The sequence below is a fragment of the Meleagris gallopavo genome, chromosome 4, assembly GCF_000146605.3.
Source record: "Meleagris gallopavo isolate NT-WF06-2002-E0010 breed Aviagen turkey brand Nicholas breeding stock chromosome 4, Turkey_5.1, whole genome shotgun sequence".
In the NCBI taxonomy this organism is placed as follows: domain Eukaryota; kingdom Metazoa; phylum Chordata; class Aves; order Galliformes; family Phasianidae; genus Meleagris; species Meleagris gallopavo.
This window is the reverse complement of record NC_015014.2, coordinates 3,174,722-3,197,188: the sequence shown is the minus strand read 5'-3', so window position 1 is coordinate 3,197,188 and position 22,467 is coordinate 3,174,722. Positions and strand designations below refer to the sequence as shown.

The 22,467-nt window shown below is 36.1% G+C and overlaps 1 long non-coding RNA gene across 1 annotated transcript; it reads left to right on the top strand.

Annotated features, from left to right (window-relative positions):
- The first annotated feature begins 2,437 nt into the window (after window positions 1–2,437).
- On the top strand, window positions 2,438–5,853 carry LOC116216528. The gene is made up of 3 exons (XR_004159436.1): window positions 2,438–2,540; window positions 3,359–3,449; window positions 4,078–5,853. It is a non-coding gene; the product is annotated as an uncharacterized LOC116216528 (long non-coding RNA).
- Window positions 5,854–22,467: the final 16,614 nt, after the last annotated feature.

Sequence of the window (22,467 nt, the reverse complement as noted above, 5' to 3'; positions counted from 1 at the left end):
TTTAGTTTTCTTGAGCTTCCGCCTGCCCCATTTCACACACTTCAGAAGAGGTAGCAGGTTTCAGTATATGAATAAAATATTGGTACCTTGCTTCTCCCGTTCCTAACTTGTTTAAACTGCAAAGTCTAGAAATGATTACAAATTGTGCTGTATATCTCCCTCTGTATAAGAAAAGCAGGAAAAGAATATGCTAAGATGAAACCTAATGTTATAATATTAACGTGCTCTGCAAAATTAAAAAAAAAACAAACATAACCTCCAATGCCTGGATTATTCCTTGTTGATTATTCTCTGACAATGAAATAGTAATTATCAGTGCAGTTGGTGAAATGAAGGATAACAAAACCTATTTATACTCTGAAGCATTCCGTAGGTTGTAAATTATTTACCTAAAATTGAGACATTGTGGCTACATAACATTTCAGCTAATATAACCTGCTGCGGATATTAGTACTTGAAAAACATGTTGCCAATAAATCAAGCAAGATTTTATTTTGTATTTCAATAGCGATATATCAGGGTTTTTTTTGTTTGTTTGTTCGTTTTTGTTTTTTTTTTTTGAAGATAGGAAATCAAGCAAGGTTTGCCTCAAGGAGTACAAATAATATTTTCCTCATAATATTTTGGTAAAACCTGAGTCTCCAGATCAAGGGAATTCTGAACTGTGATGCCAGGTAATGACATGACTCTTGACTTCTGAATTAGCTGTATAAATATGAAACTTGCATCTGGTTTTAAAAAGGAGAGTTGCCTGATATCTAGCATTTCAGATTCCTGCTGTAGTAAACATTATGAAGGAACATGAAACGACCATCTTGTTTCTACGTGCAGGTTCTTCCTATTCTGCCCATTACAACCAACTGTAATTAGCTTTCTAAATCTTAAGACTGCTTCATTTTTATGTTTGCTGAAAGAGACAGAGGGGTACTTTTGAATTATTTGTGTATCTGTGAGGTGCTAATACACATACTAATTGTAATAGTTACGAGCTTTCTAGTTTATTCTCAGCTAACACCTGACAAGCAGCATTGCAATGCCCTAGGAATTGCATGATAAGGCAAAATTCAGCAACAGGAGCAGCAAATTACTCCAGAGAAAAGCCCCTAAAAAGGCAAAATGTAACATAACAAAAAGCAGAAGACCCATTTATACAAATACAAATTTATACAAATGTTGTGTTTTAATTTAGAGGAATAATGCAATAGGCAATTTAATGCTAGGTATTTTGTGATATTTATCACCACGTAGCATTTAAACTTCAAAGCCTTGACTACAACTATCATTAAAATAGATGACATTTCATGTTTGTAGATATAACAGATTATAGATGTATGTTTTCATCATGAAAATGTTTTTGTGAGTTTGACTGTTCTCTTCCCTGCTGTTTAAGTGTGTACCAGTGTGGAAGCAGTGTAATTAAGGAATTACAAATCTTAGTTTGCATAACTATGTTTTTTAAGCAATCAACACTTTATAGAGCAGAGCAATTTAACACAGAAAACTAAGCCTCTGTAATAACTGTCAGTCCAGATTTGTCTCATACAGTTGACGCTGCTGACAGTGGAGTCTAAAGATGAAATACCTGTGCTAATGCATTTTCTCTGCCTGTTTTCTAATAGCTTAAACTATTCCTATTTGTTTTCCTTTCCTATTTTGAACAAATGCAGATGTAAATCAGCTTTTCTTCTTCACAGTCTGGTGCTACAGACTTTCATTTTAATAGTAGATTTAGAGTGGGTCTTAACATTTCAACATATCAACATTTTAGCTGATGTCTGAATCACTGTTTGAGACTTCTGCTTGCACCATTAACCTGAGCACTGTCTTTAAAATCATACATCACTCACATGTATAAGTAGCTGTCTTAGAGGAAGACAGGTGACTGAGAGCTGTATAGGATCAGGAAAGAAAGTCATATGTTCATATGAGCTAACTGATCTAATGGAGCAGGAGGAATTAACAATGCTTTGTTTCTCCTGCCATCTGTATTTCTCCTTTCTACTGTTCAGCGTGTTCAGTTTTCATGTACAAGTTATCTGATACCTTTTTGTAAAAAGATGATCAAGAACTTTTCTGCTTAACACTAATGGTATATCCCTTGGGAAAATGGTGTATCCACCAGGAATGGAGGCCAAGAGAAACAACTTTCATGTGGTGGAAAATGGTTTGAAAGGTTTCAGCAGCGGTCTTGAGAATGATCAGAATGACAGGTTAAACTGTCTTAAGCATTTGGATTTGGGTATTATAAATAATTACAAATTATATGAATATATTTTCAAATATAAGTCCCTGTTTTGAAAAGCAAAGCTATGTTAAAGTACAGAATGTACTGCTAGCTGCAGTGGGCTAGCAGTTAATGGGAAAGATTTTGTGTGATATAATAGAAATTGGATATAGTCTGTTCCAAAATTTATTCAGGAATCTCCTTTATTGGCAGGGAAACATACAGAAACAAAGATATTCTGGTCTCCAAGTAAGACTCAACTATGTCTAAGTGTGAATTCCAAGGAAGACTAATATGAGGAGAAATAGCTACAAAGGTAACTCATGTGACTGGTCTGATAGGAGAAGGAAAAAAAAAAAGAGGAAAAAATCTCTGTGGAGGTCTAGGAAATAATTTTAGAATTAACTTGGGAAATCTATTTATTGTGTACTTGTGTTCAAAAAATGAGAGCCCAGGAGATTAGCCACCTCTCCTTAGGACACACATTTTCATTTCACACATTTGCTCTTATACTTTAATTCATGTGGATATTTTTCTTAAGCGAACAGAAACATCATGCAGTCATGACATTTGGCTGTTCTCTGGAGCAATATAGAATTCACTGTCAGTATTAAGAATCTAAAATGGAACTCCTATTCTTCATTGCTGTGCTTTAGTATTGATACAAAAGGAAATACCGCAAAGCAAGAAAGTATATCACGCACACCTGCAATATATATCACACATACTTCAGAACTGAGTGTTTGTAGATTTAGGGCTTCGTCATGCAAATTAATAATCACCCATCCCAAAACTCAGCTGCAGTCTTTGAGTGCCGACTCTTAGGAAAATATATTTCTAACAAATTCTAAAAAAAAGAGAGTGTTACTTGCTAGTTTATCCAAAATTTTCCTCAGTGAAACATGAAAAGGACATGAACAATTACATGTTCTTGCTCTTAGGAAAAAGGCATTAAAGACTAGGTTTGAGGATATTGAATCTTAACATCCTAACAATCAATAACGCATACTTGAAACAAAAGAAAAAGCTAATCACACACATTCTTAAGAGTCTAGGCAACAGATCAAGGGAAGTAATTATTCCTTTCTATTTGGCTCCTCTGAATCTGTTTTGTATCTTGTTTTGGGCCTTCAGGACAGAAGAGAAAGCTAGAATTTGGTTTGGCAATGGAGCACCTGGTTTGTGAGGATGTACTAGAAGGATTAAGTTTCTTTAGCTGGAGAAGGTAAGGCAAACTGGAGTAATTGCTATCTTAAACTACCTGACATTAGGAAAGCTATATAAAAAACGAGACTGGGCCAGGCTGTTCTTAGAGATACATAATGGAAAAACTAGATGAAAATGTCCCAGGTTGTGACAAAGGAAGATACAGAGAACTTAAGGAAAAAAATCACCAAAAGCATAGAAAGAATTTGCCCAGTGTTGGTGTAAAATCTCCATCCTTAGAGATCTCCAGAACGTTGTCTGATGAAGGCCATAAAGATAAACAAATTTTAAACTTAGCTCTCCTCTGAACTGGAGTTCGGACAAGATGACCTCTGGATTCCTTTTTCCATCTAACTTTTTAACAGTTCTATCTATTTTGTTGTCTGTCCTATAATAAAATGTAGGAGAAACTTATGCAGTAAATGGCTGACTACAAAAACGATTCAAAAAGAATAAGATGTTTTGTTATTGTTATTGCTTTTAATTTCTGAGAACTGTAGGAGGTGAGTTGAATACAAAACGATCTCTTCCTCATAAATACTTGAACAGAACAATGTTTTATTACTTACGTGCTGACTACTACCTATTCTATAGTTACATAGACTAGAAAATAATGCATGTGTTCTGTTATTTTTCTGGGTAAGAAGCAAGTCCAAGAAACTGCATGGTTTGTTCTCCATCTCACAGCCATGGAAAAAGTATTTCAGCACTTAAAGGTGATTCTTCAGGCAGCTATGCTTGTTAGATTACATCCAGCATCTACCACTTCCTAAGCACACAAATAGCCATGTGCCTCTTTGAATTCAGAAAGAAACTTTCATGTATTTTACAAGTGTGTGAGATGTATATACTTCTGAATAAGTGTACAGACAACCATCTGGTATTGCTACCAAACCGATGCAAAATTCTTTTTTAAATTCTATCTTAAACTTATGAAAGACGATAACTCCTGCCAGAAAGCTAACTAACTAACTAAATACAAAATCTTTTTTTTCCTATTGACTGACAAAACTGCAAGGGCTGCTTGAAAGATAATGCTTCCTATTTTATTCTGTTAGTCCACAATGTCAGAGATGGATGTTGGTGGTATGGCAGTAGAGGTTGAACCTTCCCAACAATATTAAATTATATTTTGTTGTCTTGTGATAGATGGCAGCTGAGGGACAGTCAGATAGAATGGTGCCTGACATGGAAATGTGTATAAAGAAAATGCAGGCCACTGAATTCCTCCATGCAGGAAAAAATGGCACCTACTAAAATTCCTTGGTGCTTGATATTGAGACTGAACAATGGATGCGCGCACAGTGAGGCAGTGGGTGCTATGTTCCAACAGTGGGTCACCTTTGCTGGTGCAGATTTTGACAAGCACAGCATGGCAACTCTTGTTCATCGCTAGCAAAAAATGCATAGTTAATGGTGGTGACTTGTTGAATTTGGTGTATCCAATAATGTCATTGTTCTCTTTGTATCTGTTATAGTTTCCACAGAAATAAATAGGAGGCATTACTTTCAGAGCAACCCACATATAATAACAAAAACTACAGTGTAGATACAACTTCCAAGTACATCCCAAGCACATTTTTCTGTTTGAAAACTGAATAGATTGTCTAACATACGTTTTCTCTCTAAAATAACTATTTTACTTGTATCGCTATTTTGGCAAGCTTTCTTACAAACCTTTTCCAGTGTAAAACAGAACTGAAATCTTCATGGAAACATAATCTTAAATAAAATACTGTTCTGAAATACTTCACTTTGAAAATGAAATGGCACGTAATTCTTCAAAAGCATTATAATGCTTATAAAAAAAATTATGCCTACATAATTCTTACAAATATAAACACTGTACAAAGAAAGCAAGGGTCTAAACTCTGATTATCATGTATGCCTCTGCATTTCTTTATAGGGTCGAATACATTTAACTCTTAAACCCCAAAATTAAGAGGATTATCTATACATGTATGTGACAGTGTTGCTTGTTGATGTCCTTTGCTGAGAACAATTTTCACAGTATTCTTCATTCTACGTTAGCCCACTAACACCATCGTGCTGGACCAGATCTGAAGCATTTTTTGCAGGTTATATATGTGCCACAAATCTAGAGGGACACTATAATGTATAAATCTTTTACTACTTATGTGGCACAACAAGCACTTGGTGTTTCTGTTTTTGTAGACTTCACGCAGAGAAATGAGGCATGCTGAATTTATCCTTTTGCAACCATCACATGAGGTGGAATCAAGTCTCCAAATGTGCAGGGGACTGGCAAAATAGCTGAAGGAATAAATCTGGAACTGTTAAATCATTTAGTGATCGTTCTAAACTCAAGGTGATCTCCATTAGTACAGAAGAAGTTCTCATATATTACTGGAGAAATTCTTCGAATCGTAAACTCTCAGGTATCCCCTGAGACAAAAAAAAAAAAAGAAGTAACAGGATTCATTATTTCAGTCTCCCAGTTTAATTAGATGGGAGAAATGTCTGTGGCCAAAAGTAGTTACTTGCATTTTGTAATTTTTTCATTGCTTTTTTACTTTAGGCCATATACAAAAATAGTAACTTGCTCTTGCAGAAACTGTTACTATACCTGGAATTTACAATGAGAAATACTTGCAATAACTTAATCAGAGAAAATAAGTAAAATTGTGTTTTTACCTTGCCTTGAGCATGATGGCTCAGCTTCAGATGAATGTACAGCTACAGGACTCTGATGTCAGACTTAAAATAGCTTCCTAGTGCTAGTTGTACTGAGTCTTTTTAAACCTTAGTTTAGTATTAGTTTAAAACTAAGAATTGTTCTCTACAAATCAATTCATAAGAAAATAAAGAAGTGTCTTTAATTATTTTCATTAAAGTCCGTTCTCATTTTAGGGAGCCAGTCTGATATCCTGCATGCTATGGAAGCTTACTATTGTACAAGAGTGTCATCTAGTGAATTACTTGAAAGAGGGACACAAAAACAAATGCCTCAGTAATACATGTACTTTTAATCATACTATAAAAATAGGAGATTAGAGAGCAGAAATTCTCAAATAACTTTAAATGTTTATTTTGGTTAATATTGCACACCAAAACAATTGGACTTGAAGATCCTTGTCTGTCCTTTCAACTTTGAGATATTCTATACAGGTAGATAAAGAATGAAAAAATAAGAGATTTTTCATAATATGGTGGTTTTCTTTTAATCACATCAAATCATTCTTTATTCCATACACGTGCTTTCAGGGATATACAGTAAGGACACTCATTGATGTTTTTTAGCCTACTAATCCAAAAAATTAACTTCAATTTAATTGCAGTGAAATTAGAATTAGCTGTGATATTTAAAGCGATAGCAAATCCTACTTTTTATCCAAGCCGTAAGGATGGTTCATTTATTCAATTTCAGCTGTTCCTTTATGTTCTTGCTACTAGTGATCATTCTCTGGCCCTTTTCCTAGCTTCCTTTCAATTATAAGCTATGTTGAACCTAGTCACTTTTTTTTTCTACCTGTCTTGTTTGTCTGTTCTAAGCGACTCTCATTTTTCTGTCACATCTGCTTTGCTTCCTTTCAGTCCTTAGATATCACCCTCCCCTTTTTTTTTTAATCATCATTATAAGGGAAAATAGCAGAGAAATGCAAGAGAAGTGTGGAAATGAAAGCTACAAAATAGCTGTTAAGTGAGAGAAATTTGATCCGTTAAGCACTTCAGCCATGGCTGACTTTTCAGGTTGGATTTATCAATAGGTTACATGTTCAATACTATTCTGTTCATCTGACTCATGAAAATGCTGTGCTTTGAAAGTCTGAAGGAAAATGGTCAGCAGAAAGCTATACTGTTCTGGTAATAAATTGCAATTAGCTATCCTAGTAATACTAGCATGGATTTGCTGCTGTCACCAGAATGCTGGTCTGTAATAATTCCTTAAAAGTTGCAGGACTGCCTTTTCATTATTGTAAGTTAAAATCTTTTCTTGTTTGAATATTATTTTCCTCAGCTGTGGATTCATTGCGAACTTAGGAGACAGATCATGTTTCAACTTTTCTTTAATTTGTGTGCTGATTTTTTTTTTTTCCATTTTTTTTCTGAGGAGCACTGTTAAATTGCCCTACTCATTATCCAAGCTGTGGACAGTATTTTGTTATCATAATAAAAATCTTGTTCAATTCTTTGTTTAACATGGAGCTCTAAATCTCTTAACATTTTGAAGCTGGAATTATCCTTTAATAGTGCAAGCAGATACAATTATTTTATTATTTAGTACTTTATTCATGATGGAATGTTTTAGAAAATTATTATTGTTCAGGATCACCCCTCCAGAGAGAGTCATTCTTGGACAACGGGGCATCAGCTTCTCTTCTGCCTTATATTTAACACGGATCTTTCTTTCCTTTTTCTTTTTTTGTTTTCAGTTTTCTTCTTGTAATGGCTTGCATATATAATCACCTCTTCCTTCAGGGAACGGACCTCTCTTCCAATATAGAAGACAAAAGATAAGCAGTCATAAAATCAAGTTTGCCTGGAATTAAAGAGAAAGATTTAAATTGCACCATTATACTCATACATAAAACACTGTAATCTAGCTCTACGCTAAAATAGTCTTTCAAACCATTGCCAAAGGCGTTGTAGCAAGATCTGTGTTGCCATAGTGCTGATGTGGCAGATTTCACTGGTCTTTCCTAAAAAAAAGCCAGTATATTTTCATTGTGTTCAGAATATGAATTTTTCCCCTACTGTATCATAAGAAAACTTGGGGTTTTTTTATGCATATCACTGTTCAAATTGCATCTGTTTTCACCCAATCTTTTATGCAGCTATTTCTTTTAGAACAAGAGCAATCTATTTAACAGTTTTCTTCTGATGGTGATAAGTTTTCCAAGCATGTTTTCCTTTTATGCTAATGTGCTCAGAACAGCGTATCCTGATTTTTGGCATTCTTTACAGTACAAAACGTTCTCCAGCACCACACTGAGGCAGCCCTAATTTAGACACCCATAGAAAAAAATTCAAGGAGACAATGCTGTTTCAGATGTAATGTGTTCCACGAAGCGGTATCATGGAGGCCATAAGGCCACAATGTGGTAAATGTTCCTCCAAGTGAAACAGATGAACACCTTCATGACTGTGGCACAGTGACATAGGAATAATGCTTGAAACCATCCTGATGGGATCCCTGCTGCTTGTATCAAGTTGTTAGCCACCTGTTAGTCACTCTAACAGGTGCTCTATTGGCCTCTTCCATCTAGTCATTAGCTCATCTGCTAGCCCTTTCTCAGGGCAGATAGCATTCTCACCTAGGACTAAGCTCTTCTTCCAGAAGCTCTCCTACTTACATCACTGACAGCAATTATAACAGCCTCTCCACAGGTGCTTGTTGGATTACCCTTTTCCTGGTAATCTGGGAAGCATGTGTGGAATGCTAGTGAATCTCTTGCTGTTTGAACCTTTGTGAAGATGAAATCTTTGTTGAGATGAGGGCAGCTAAAGCTTGTGGTGTGATTTGATGAGAAAATTAAAAGTGGCAACATAAAGCCCAACTCAGAGAGCGTAAAGGGAAAAACAAGATAAGTCCCATTAAAAGGCTATCAGCTTTGCTGCCTCCACCCAATCCAACAGAAATATCATAATTTTTTGATCAGGTCAGATTAACAGCAACATTTATATAGAGTTGGATAAACCAGATGTATTACTCTACTTGAAATTATAATACTTTTCTGTGTGTTATGTGCAGCGTTGCCAATCATTACACCTGGCTGCCCAGAGCCTCATCCAGCCTGGCCTTGAGTGCCTCCAGGGATGGGGTATCCACAACCTCCCTAGGCAACCTGTTCCAGTGCGTTGCCACCCTCTGAGTGAAAAACTTCCTTCTAATATCTAACTTAAACCTCTCCTGTCTCAGTTTAAAACCATTCCCCCTTGTCCTATCACTGTCCCTTGCAAACAGTCGTTTCCCCTCCTGTGCTCCAGTCTTCTGATCATCTTAGTGGTCTTCTGAATGCATTCAAAGAGTTCCACATTCTTCCTGTGCTTTCAGGGCCCCAAGCCTGGATGCAGTACTGCAGATGGGGCCTCACAAAAGCTGAGTAGAGGGGGACAATCAGCTCCCTCTCCTTGCTGGCCACCCCTTTTTTTAATGCAGCCCAGAACACAGTTGGCCTTCTAGGCTGCAAGCGCACACTGCTGGCTCAAGTCCAGCTTCTCATCTACCAGGACTTCCAAATCCTTCTCCACAGGGCTGCTCTCAAGGTGTTCTTCTCCCAGTTTGTATAAATACCTGAGATTGCCCCCGCCCAGGTGTAGCACCCTGCACTTAGCCTTGTTGAACCTCACAAGGGCCCACTTCTCCAGCCTGCCCAGGTCCCTCTGGATGCTTTCCCTTCCCTCCAATGTATCGACTGCACCGCTCAGCTTGGTGTCACCTGCAAACTTGTTGAGGGTGCACTCGATGCCATCGTCTGTCATTGATGAAGATGTTGAAGAGCACCGGTCCCAAGACCGACCCCTGAGGGACACCGCTTGTGATCTACCTCCACAGAACCATTGATCACAACCCTTTGGCTGCATCTAGCCAACCAGTTCTTAATCCACTGAACAATCCATCCTTCATATCCATACCTCTCCAATTTAGAGAGAAGGATGTGGTGAGGAACCATGTTGAAGGCTTTGCAGAAGTCCAGGAAGATGACATCCATCACCCTTTCCCCGTGCACTGATGCCATCACCAATGTGCTTCACCAATGTGAAGAAACATCTTGCCTTGCTGAAGGGCATTCACCAGGAGCATATCAAGTGGATGGAAGGCAGTGTTACAAAAGGTAAGCTCACTTTTATTGCTGCTGTTTTGAACGGCCTTCCTGTGGGAAATGTAGGTTCCCTTTGGGCTGCTCCATTGACCAGATACCCATCTGCCACAGGGGAACTGGGAAGTGTACGTGTTAGGAGGGAGAATGGATGAAAAATGGTGTAAATCCAAAACAAAAGAATGGATAAGGCTAATCATGCTTGTACGTATGGTAGCTGTCAGAGTAGTAAAGAGATTACATACAACTTGAAATGTAAATCTAACTATATAGCATATATACAAGAAAAACATATTGAATTTGAGAAAAGTATTTTCAGACAAGTAAATGAATCAGAAGTCCTTGAGCTACACTTATTTTTGATTAGTTTGATGTGATTGTTAATTTAGTGATACTTTCATTATGAGAAGTAATTACATCAGTGAGCTTCAGCTCTAGACATTTTACATGTCTAATGCTGAAGGATCTACATTTAACTAGACTATTTATGATTTTCTGCTAATGAAGATGTGTCATATAGTGTCAGAAGGGAAGCATACTTGTCACTTGACCAAGCATCTAGAAGTCTCTGAGGACTTTTTGTAACTTCTGTTACATTGGACATGAAATACTGCCTCCAAAAGTGGTCACAGGATGTCTGCAGTATTTCTCACATCAAATTTTTACTGTATTTTGAAGTGTCTGGAGTGGTTTGCTGAAATATTCTTAGCAATTATACAAAATATTGTATTGTTCACATTAGTTTAAAATCTCTGATTTATTTTCAAGGGCATGTTGAAGTTTGTTTCACCTTTTTTAGCATGCTACACTTTGTAGGCAGCCCAAATGAATGTCAAACTGATCTTAGAAGAAAGTCTTCAAAAATCTGCAGGCAGGTTTAAGTGAGAAATGTAAAAAGAACATTATTTAAATCACAGAATAGTTTAAGTTGTATGAAACCTCCAGAAGACATTTGGTACTGCTAAAAGCAGAAGCAAAGAATAAATCCAACTTTGCTAAAGAAAATTCAGTCTGACACTTATTTCTCAATCCTAATAGCAGGTGATTCTATCAGTTCCAAATAGCCTCTTCCCAAAATGAAATATGAGTGAGCACATATGAAGTGTGGATTGATTTATGCATGCTGAGAATGATGACTTACGTATTTTCTTTTTAAGTTGCAGACAGATTTTAATTCAACAGTGATTGTGCCAAGAAAATTACTTCATGCAGCTTGTAGTAAAGGCTGACAGCTAATTTGCAAAGATAACGAGACCACCCCAACTTGCATGCTTTAAGTACTGCTCCTTGGAACATCCAAGCACCTGTGCAGTTTTGGTTTATTTTTGGAGTTTGTTGCTAACTTTAGAAGCACTATATTTTAATAAATTCCAGTTCTCCAAATTCTCATTTTCCTTGCGTTAGAAATAACATTGAATGAGAAGGAATTATATTAACTTCTGTGAGAATATGACAGAGCTTTAATTAAGCTAATCCTTTTTTTCATAAACACCTGGGGGAAAATAAGTAGGTAGGGTTTTTATGGTTGCATTCAAAAGTGATGGATATTCTTGTTATCTTGGTCATATAAATATATCTTAGCATCTAGATAAATCAAACACCCTCAAGAACAAAGTGAATGAAAGTGCCGAATCTCTTTATGAAAGCTCTCTTCCATAGCAGAAGAAAATTAGGCTCTGAATAGAACTTTTCCTTCTCTGTGGGAAGAGGAGGGAAGGAAAAGGGATTATCCTGACAGTATGTTGTTCCTGTTCATTATGATACTGCTTAGGGACACCTCAGAGGAAGACACCCTTCTCTTTCACTATCTGGCTGAAGCCTGACCATTCTGTCATGTTACAAAACTCAAATACCAAATGTTAGAAATTACAGAATTAGCTGTTATTACTAAGGCATAAGTGTGGCATATGTAGATTACTGAAATTAACTGAGACATACAAGAAAATGTACACATCTATTTTCCAGGGAGAAAAGGAAGAAAATAGGAGAAATGCAATTTGAAGGCATATACTATACATGAGCTAAGCCTAAACCAAAATTTTAAGATTTAATTGATGAGACTGTTTCCAGATTGCAAAACAGAAGCTTGCTTTAACTCCGTTAAAGTCTAAATTTTGGTCTGTTTGGCATTTTAGTAGCAACTTAATGTTGCTATTTCATGAAAAGGTACTTTTATTTATTTCTACTTTGTTTTAGGCATTTAAAAATAAACCAATAATGTGTGAAAACAATTTTAAACACACATGTGTGTATATATATTCATATGAAAATCAAAGTATCAGTAATACTAAGCCAAACTAACACAATCAACCTCTAAGATAGGATATCACCATTTTGGACAAAACAAATATGAGGGCTGCTCTGAAATGGATGCCTCCTATTTTACAGTGTTGGCCCATTATATCGGAGGCAGATGTTGGTAGTATGAAAGTAGATGATGAACCTCCCCACCAACACTGTGTTACATGTTGTTGCTGTGTGACAGATGGAAGCAGAGGGACAGACAGACAAAATGGTGTTATTGTGCTCTTTGTTGTAGTTTCCATGGAAACCAGCAGAAGGTATTAATTTCCAAGAAACCTACGTACATTTTGGTGTGATGTGCTGGTCTTCTTCAAAAAGGTGCTGCTGGGAGCTGTTTGTATTGTCATGTGTTAACGGATACCTTTTTACATCCTTCTCTTGCTGTCTGGCTCCTGAAGAAAGGCACAATCTACTCTTTTATCTACATGTTTTATTTGCAGACATTGTTACATTTATTTGCCTAAAGATTTGCATTCATAGCATGATATAATTCCTAGGTTTTCAAGTTTCTTGGGAAGCTGGCTTGGCTCCTAGCTTTATGGCCTAATGTACTTGGTATTACTGTAGGCACTATTATGAAAAGGATGCAGGCCACATCCTCTGGCATAAGACTGAAGAAACGTTTATAGTGTGACCTGTATGTGGTTCCATTCTCCTAGACCTCTCTCATTCCTCACTTGTCTTATTTTGAACTGTCCAGGCCTCCAGCTTCTGAATCCATAAACCTGCAACACAGTTAAGATGTCCTTGGCCTAAAAGAAAAAAAAAAAACAACAAAACCAGGTGAAAATTAAAGTGGACAACACTGGCAAGATACCTGATGGTGAGAAAGCTTTCTATGAGGCAGTGCAGCTGTTCAAGTGCCAAATTTATCACACAAACAGGAATGATTTTCACATGTAGCAGATTTTCAGCATCTAGATGAGGAAAGGAAGGAGAGATGTGGTTAATCAGCACATTAGTTGTTTGCAGCTGTTTATTGTATTTTATTTTTTACTTGCCCTGTTAGTTGTACATCAACAAGTGAAAATAGCCTACATAAGTTGTGAAAGTATCACAAATTTCAATTTTCAAAATTCTGTGGTGAAATGAGAAATTGTGTAATTAGCTGGGTTAAAATGCTGTAGATGAATTGTACTGCCAAACTGCTTTATTTAAAAAGCACCCTGTGATGAAAAAAAGATTAACATTATAGCTCAGCAGCAGTTTTACCAGTATGTTTCAGACTGTTCTAAGCTTCATTTTTGTTAGGGTGAATTTTTAAAGATCTGAATGCTTGTTTGTAAAATGCTATATGTTGACCTTTCCAGTTCTTTCTTGTTCAGTTTTTCATAATCTTGTAATAGATTGTTTTGCATTTTTTATCATAGTGTAGATGAATTTATAGATTTTTTATGAATGCCTGAGGAATCAGGAAGTCTGTGAGTAGAAAGAGCTCCATGGATTTCACAATTCTTGTTGAGACTCGCAGAAAATAGAGATGAACCTGAACTTCATCAGCTTAAATAATTTCAGTCCAGACAAGACATGGTTGAAATATTCCTTATATTTGCCAAATTCTATAACACCTTGTTATTAATTGTCAAACTACAATGCATAAATAGTTCTATGAAGAAAATTTTTCTAGTTTATAAAGTTACTAAAATTTACACAGAAACAGATAATTACTTATATATGCTTATTATTCTTTTCTGTGTACACACGTATCTTACGTTGTGAGTGGAGAGGAATGCACTTCATTATAACACTGTTTTGTTCACTGTTTACTGAAAATTTCTGACATGGTGGAAAAAAGGTGGAAAACAAGTACTCTTGAAAATGGCAAAAATCTATAATTAAGCAGTTCTCCAGCAAGGCAGCATCCCTGAATAAGGCAAGTTACTATATGAAAATATGGTTCACAATCATATTTTTGACTCTGGGAGGGGAGCTGCTAGGACAGTCTGGACTACTTGAAGTATAGAAGAGAGTTACTAGAGAGACAGTTTTCTGCCATCTGCACACACTGCCACTTTGCTCCAGGCTAAAATTGCCCTTGGCAGCTGGGGAGTGCAGGGATGGGAAGGAGACCCCCAGGGAAATGGAAGACAGAATGCAGCTTTGTTCCAGATCTGTAAGAATCACAAGAGCATGAATTGCACAATACTGGAAGTTGCAGCCTCTCAAGAAATTATTCATGTCTTACAGATTTAGTAGTGAAAAGTACTTTTGTCCTTAATGTATCCGTCACAAGCTTTATTTTTGGTGGAAAGGGAAAGGATTTAGTGGGTTAAAGCACATCTTAATGAAGCAGATCATGATTGCTTTTTATATTAATAAGAATGAAGCCTGAGTTGAGAATAACTTTTTTCACATGACAAAAAAAAGATGTGCTTTGCAAATACTGCCACCAAATGACTAAAAAGAACATATAGGGACATCGTTGGGACATTCTTTTAGTGTATAGGTAATTTTCATTATGAGTGTTCACGCTACAATGCCTTCTCTAAGATCCCAAAATTCTGAGGCCATAAGCAGAAATGATCAAACTGCATTTTCTGAGAGCAAGCATCATATAGCTAGACAGAAGGCTCAGTAAAGTAGTGAGCCTATGTTCTCATAAACATGTCATTTAGAGAAGCAATGTTTAGCATTTCGCCCATGGAGGTTGTGGATTCTCCTTCTCTGGAGATATTCAAGACCCACCTGGACATCTTCCTGTTTAGCTTGCTACAGGGGGCCTGCTTTGCAGGGGGGTTGGACTCAATGGTCTCTAGAGGTCCCTTCCAACCCTTACAGTTCTGTGATTACTGGGAAAACTGCTTTTGTCAGCAGTACCTGGTTTAATCTATGTTTTATTTAGGAAAGGACTATATGGAAAAGAAATATTGAAGGAATATTGAAAAAGAAGTAGGTTTTCCTGATTTTTACCAAAACAAACAGGTCCATCCTACTCTCCAATGAGGATAACAAAAGTATCTTTGCAAGATTTCTTACCTCTATTGTTATGAAAATAGGGGACTGCAATGCCAGGAGTGTGAAATATTTCTTTTTCTGTTTCAAGTTGTAATGATATCCTAAACCAAACGTTTATAGAAATTTAATGGCCACTAAGTAATAAGCATACATAAAATATGTAGTTTCAAAATATGTAATAGAACAGGATTTGTTTCCATAATTAACTGTTAATCTTCAATTACTTACCAAAAAACCTAATATCACTGAGAAGGTAAAACAATATGACATTTTATAATTAAGGGATTGGAAAAAGAGAAAGAGAGACTATCAACCCTTTAATATTTGAAACTCTGCTCTTGGGGTTTATAAAGGATTATAAAATCACAAGTCCTGTTGAATTGGATAGAAATATATACCTTAGTAATGAAACAATCCAGTGAATTACTGATTCTGTTTTGGGAATTTAGAATCTGAACACCTAAGAAGGCCAGGCCAGCTAAGAAGAATACCAGTTTTTATTCTGTTTAACACTTTAGTAAAGAGTAAGATTGTTTTTTTAAAGTAATCTGTAATTCTAGTAATTGTAAAGTGGAAGAATACAGTTTTGCTCTGTAGTCAAACCATAGGTAACTACTCATAGAAAATGCATTCATTCACAAATTATTCTCAAATTTGGGGGAGAACAGGAGACTTCCTTCTATTTCTGAATAAAAAGCTGTCTCCTGAATGCAAATCTGTTTATCGTATCTAACAGTACAAGAATGGCTGACATGATTTGAATTTAGGATGTTCAAAGAAAACAGGTTAAGCACTTTAGGAGTCATTCCCAGGGGATGGTCAGAAATGGAGATCAAAGAGAAAAAATCTCCCTTTTGCTCAGAATTCAGCAAAAAGTACAATTTTCAGTGGGTTTTCAGTGGCAATCGTAGCCTCGAGCAAAGTGGCAGTATGTGCAGATGACAGAATTTTCAATACTACATGAAGTGGGATTTGATCAGCAATGAGCAAAATGATCAAAGGTGTAACATCACCTTATCAAAGATATATTTTTTTAATTTCTAACGTTTTTATAAAAATAACTCCTCACAATATTTATGGATTTTTTTTTAAACCAATGCTAATGAAATACTAATTGCCTTTCTAGTTATAAGCAAATGTGGGAAGTTTTAGATTGGCACGTGTTTGCATTGAATGTCTCTCCTTACTTCTGTTCCTGCTTTTTACTTTCCCCTTCACTATTATTTTACCATTATGCTCTGATTTGCATCAGTTTGATCCCCTTTTCAAACATTGTTCAAGGGTAAAACAGATTTCACATAATGAATATTGGCACCTGTGAGCTTCACTGTCCCTGATACATGCTGTCTGCTTTGATATTAAGCAAATCATTCTGAGGCCCAGGGATAAAAGAGTCCAGTTAGAGGAAAAGCATCAATCTTTTTTTTAATGAACTAGAGTCTTCATATTTCTGTTACTTTTGAGGTGGCTGATACACCAAGTGATCAGTTATTGGCAGATGAGAAAGAGGTGAATGATTGCTCAAAATGCTTTTTCCGGGAGGGAAAAAGGAAAACACTAATACATACTAATAACAGTAGGCTTTAGTGAGGAATTATCATTTTGGGCTGGTCATCTTGCTGGAAAGGATGAACAGCTTTTGTGATGGAGTGGTGCTCTTCTGTTAGAAGAGTTATTTGTCTGACAGGAGTTATCAGTGGGTTAATGCTTTCTAAAAATCACAGGCTAAAATAAAAGCTAGGAGGAAATTCCACTGTCAAGTGAAAAATGCCATCCAATATTTTTCATTATTAAAATCAGTGCATAATTCAGTCTTCTTTCTTTAAGTTTTTCTTATGAAAAGAAGAAAAAACTGTTTGTCCTAATTTGTTTCCATGATACGCATCTGTGCATTTGGAGTACGTTCTTCATCATAATAGCAGCTGATGAGACCACTTCTGCTTACTCTAAAAAGGGTTGCAAATTTAAAAAAAATATTTCTCCCCTTATGATCTATTTCACTTGTAGGCTGCTATGCATTACTTTGCCTAAAGCAATAGCGACTAGATATGAAGACAATTTCAAAACTGTATTTTATAATCAAGAGCTAAGATTAAAAGGGTGTGCAGTTTGAAAACAATTGCCTAGACCCTTGAAATTTATTGAATGGTATTTCCTTACCTTAATCTTCCTCACTCTTCTGCTTTCCAGCTTCTCTTGTATGTTTATTCCTTTCAAATGTACTTTGGGTCATCCTGAAGGAAGGCCATTTTCACTCTGTTAGGTTCCAACTCCACCGTTTTCAGTGGAAAATAACTGGTGCCCAAAGCACGGAAAGGATATTTAGGGTAATTATGGTATATCTTTTGAGATAATATGAGTCAGGTACCGTAGAAGGTGACTTATTTGAAAAGCATAGCATCAGATCTACTGAAGTTTCTGAGTATTTGTTGGGCTACTCTCAAATTTTCACTGAACAGGCCCAGTCCTTCAACTCTCCATAGTATCTTACTGTTAAACCTCTTCAAAACAGGTTTGTCTATTTAGGTTGCATTGTAAGTACAGGAGACTGAGAACGTGCTTTTTATTCATTGAGTTGCTGTAGTTATGGAAACATGGAGGCATTCTTATCTTTCTGTGAAGTCAGAAAAGAAACAATATAGTAGTTTACTGTTCTTCATAGTGCCAGGTATGAAATAAATCTGCTGTCTCCTTGAATCTCTTTGGAGAGACGTATCCATCCATAATTTCTATCCATGTCTTCACTGTATAGTAAGTGTACAGAAGGATTTCCCCATTGCAGCTGAAGGTGGAAGGAGCACCTGCACTGCATTTCCTGGGTTAGGAGCTAAAACTTTGTCACATACCACTGACATATGCCTTTTCATGAAAAAATCCAAGGATGTCTAGGGTGGCCTGGTGATGTGTCAAGCAGTGGGAATAATTCACATGGCTCTTTGGTTCTGCCAAAGACCAGGGTGTTAGAAATCTGACCTTTTACTTTATGTTCTGTTTTGCTTCAATACTTCTTAATGCTCTGACATGTTCTTTTTTTATTGCTTTCTCCCCCAATTAACATCAGAAACCTTAATTTGCACAGTGAAGACTGAATTTGCTGATTTTTCATCATAAGCATTTGAATTTTATTTTTCACTTATATGTATGTAAAAGCTCCTATTTTTTCCCCAAATTATCAAAACTCTGCTTAGTTTGATTCATAAAATAAACAGCATGCATTTTAATGTAAAACAACTTCTAAAAATACTTAGTGTCCTGAAAAAACTGCATAGCTAAATACTGCAATGAAAGCTGTTACAGCTGCTATAGACAGATTTTTTTTCCTTTTCCCCAAACAGTGAGTATAGAATATGAAATACAATCATACAGGGATAAACTGAACAGAGGCATAGTGACAGTTTAATTTTTAAAAGCTGTCATGTCTTTCTGCCTAATACAATTGGACAGCATTTCAGTTAAGGAGCTTTAGGAAACTTAAACATGACATATGCAAATTAAGAAAACAAACAAAAAACCGCCCTCCACCTTTCTCATCTTGGCTTTCATGTCTGTATGGTTTGCATCCTGTTGTATTTGAAAAATATAATATTTCTTTTTCTTTTATTTTTTTCTATTTTTTCCTTACTTTTATGTTGAAGCTTCTATAGCTTATTGACTTTATTAGAAGGAGAAGAAAATAGATTTTTCTTTCAGTGACTTTTCAGTTGGCATTTTCATTTAGTATAATTCAACAGGAGTTTCATGTTTCTCTCATATAATTATATGAAAAGGTTAAAAACTTCAGCTATTTGAAATAGTGACTTTAAAGTCTGAAAACATTTAAAATCCTTGTCTTAGACAAGAGAAGAAGCAACTGAGTTACAAGATAATTTCACTGAACTCTACAGTTACCTATCAATAGAGGAGAATGATATTCAACAGTAAATACTGTAAATAATTTTCCAGAACATTGGGATGAATAACATTTTAATTATCATTAGATCTAATTGACATTTCAGCAGCATCCATGCAAAAGTACAGTTCTCCTCCTTCGTAAGAGAATATACTGACACAAAAACATGTTAACTGAGTATTTGTTATTTCTTTAGCTACATACTGACAGATCTAATAAAAAATAACAGTAAGAGTGTTGTTAGTGTTTTGCACATCTAACGTTCAATTACATCCATTCTGTTCTAAGATTTTTTAAAATCTTCCTAGTTAATTGAAGATAATCCCATGTTTTCAGTTGCTTATAACCCCAACAGGAAAGAAGACTCATGCATCTGAGCATTACATCTTTGTTTAATGAAAGTTGAGTTGGTGGACTTGAACACTACCAAGCCTCCATGGGCTAAAAAGTACAATTTCTAATACTCTTTCTCCTTCTCACTTTTTTTTTTTTTAAATCACCCAAACCAATTCAGCTACAGACAAAAGGCTCTAACAATGTTTATCTTGCACCTCCCTACTCAGTCCACATTATTACTTGCTTATCATAGCCCTTACTTTACTGATGTAGTTTTGTCTTATCTTTTCCTCCCTACCCCTCCCCCCCCCACTAAGAAGCAGGTAAAACACCATTCCTTCTGCATGCCCACGGAAGTCTACACACTAGTTTTATTGTAAAATACGTTCTTTACATCATAGAAGAAATATTGCAAAAATATTTATGCAAGCTCCATTGTGATCAAAAAGGTACACTCAATAATAGGCTAACAATGGTTCTTAAGCAATCACATTTACTGAAAAATAAATAATTTCATCCTAAGAAATAGGATTCACTCTAGCTCATACTAAGGCAATAAATTCACCAGAGAGAAGTCTTTGCGAACACTAAGTGATAGTTTTAATACACAGCACTGTAACAGCAGAAGGATAAGCACAATAGGAGGATGCTAGAAAAGAAAGAAGAGAAATACTCCCCCATCTCTAAGGATCTAGATTCACAATAAAAACTCCACAGCTGAGGGACCACCAATGAGAGATCCTATCCCACTGGCAGTCAGCCCTTAAATTAGGTCTAGGAGAGATGCAGCCAGGCTCCACCCCTTCTGGTCACACAGCTGAATTGCCTTCACCTGTGCTCCCAGGGCTGAGCAGTCTTTTCTCCAGATGCTCAATCAGTGGTTCAGGCAGTGATTCAGCTGTTCCCATACAAGTGCAATCTACGCCTGTTTTTTTTAGGCAGAGACAATGTGGATATCCTAGAGCTGAAATCCTTCAAAGGATGGGGAGAAGGTTAGATTTAGTTGAGTGCTATAGAATGATGTAGTGGCTGTCCTTGGATTGAAAGTTTCTAATTTCCACTACAGACAATTTCAAGGTAGGTAAGAGCTTAATCGCTATATTCATTGTCCTGCCTTCTTTTACGTTACTGCCTTAACTTGTTATTATGTTAGACTGTACATCCTTTTTGACTAGATGTTTAGCAATTACTGGTTCACAACATAGTATTTTTGCAGTGAGGATAAGAACTTCATAGCTTTCATAGTTGCCTAAGGGTAGAAGGAAAAAGAAGTTCTTGGAATTCAGCTATTATCAGAACTCTATTGTAAACATTAGTGAAAGATGGTATGATAATCTTTTCCCTAAATAAACAATAAAAATTGGGGATGTCTCTTTTTGCAGGCACAAAAAGAGGTGCTGTGTCTGCTTTCTTTCCATTAGGACACGAATATTTTCCCACCTAGAAATCATTAATGCAGTACTACTCGTACTACAGAAGTCTAGCATAAAAGTAGGTTCTGTAGCTGCAAGCTTTGCTACATACAGCTAAGTATGTAAATAGCTGATGTATTTTTGCCATAGTAAATATCAGTAGCGATAAGTAAATGCTCACTAAGTGTCATTTCTGTGACAAATGAAGGCTAACATGGGGTAGCATATCTGTGTTTTCTTTGTTGTCTTGTATTTTTATTTATTTATTAGGGGGTTAATTTCAAGCTATATGTTTATGAACAAGTATTGTGTCCTTTACAAGATAAATCTGGAATGCTGTACTGCTGAGCAAAATCATTTATTCATAGAAACATAACTCATATTTTTCTTTTAAACGTGATAACCTTAAGGGTGCATAGCTATAAACCTTCCTGCCAAATCTCCCTTCATCTAGCAACTGCTTGAATATGCAGCTAAACTCAATATGCTTAAATTAATCAAAAAAAACACAGTGTTCAGCAATTCTTTTGTTGTCATCTGTTTTCAAATATTGCTGTTTCACTTTTTGTCATGGTATGCCTTCTTAGGTTTAGCATTTACGTCTTACTTAGAACTTTATTGGCCAAAAATTTCCAAGAATTGTATTTTTGCCCAGGTGTGGAATAGGAGCATCATCCAGAATGTCAGCATATAGCCAGGCCATTACCTATTTTTCAAATAGAGCATAAAATTACAGTTTCCTCCAGTACTGAGGGTGACAAACAAGAACCGTGTGCAGGGCTATCGATTGAATCAAATAGATTATGTACCACCACAGAAGGAAGTTTCCATAACTTTATTAACAGAAGAAGTACAGGGCTAACAGCAGGCTAGTTCAGAAAAGTCACCACCATTATTTTTAGAATGAATTTATTTATTTATTTTAACTCTGTTCTTAGGACACTATTGCTTTGCTGGATTAACCTGTGAGTCTCAATAAACAGAGAAGCACAATAATATTCAGTAATTTAATAATCTTTGTGCTTTTGTGCAGTTAACATCCATTTTGATCAATTTGTGGATAGGCAGATTTTACTACAAATTGGTGCATGTAACTTCTGTTCATGTTAAAGAATATTACGGAGTGGCTCGGATTTGTAGCTGTTGTCACCCTGTGATAAAAGTGATAAAGGAGTGTTTCTAATCCCTTTCAGTTGGATTCTGTGATACAGTTGGTAATTAGATGGATGGAAACCAGAAAGTAAACTTTTAAAATATATGAGCATCCAGCACTGCTTGCAAGTAGCTGAAATTAAAATAAAAAAAGCTGTAGTGTCAGAATTTCATGCTAACATGGCGTTGTTTCCTAAGCACAGAGTA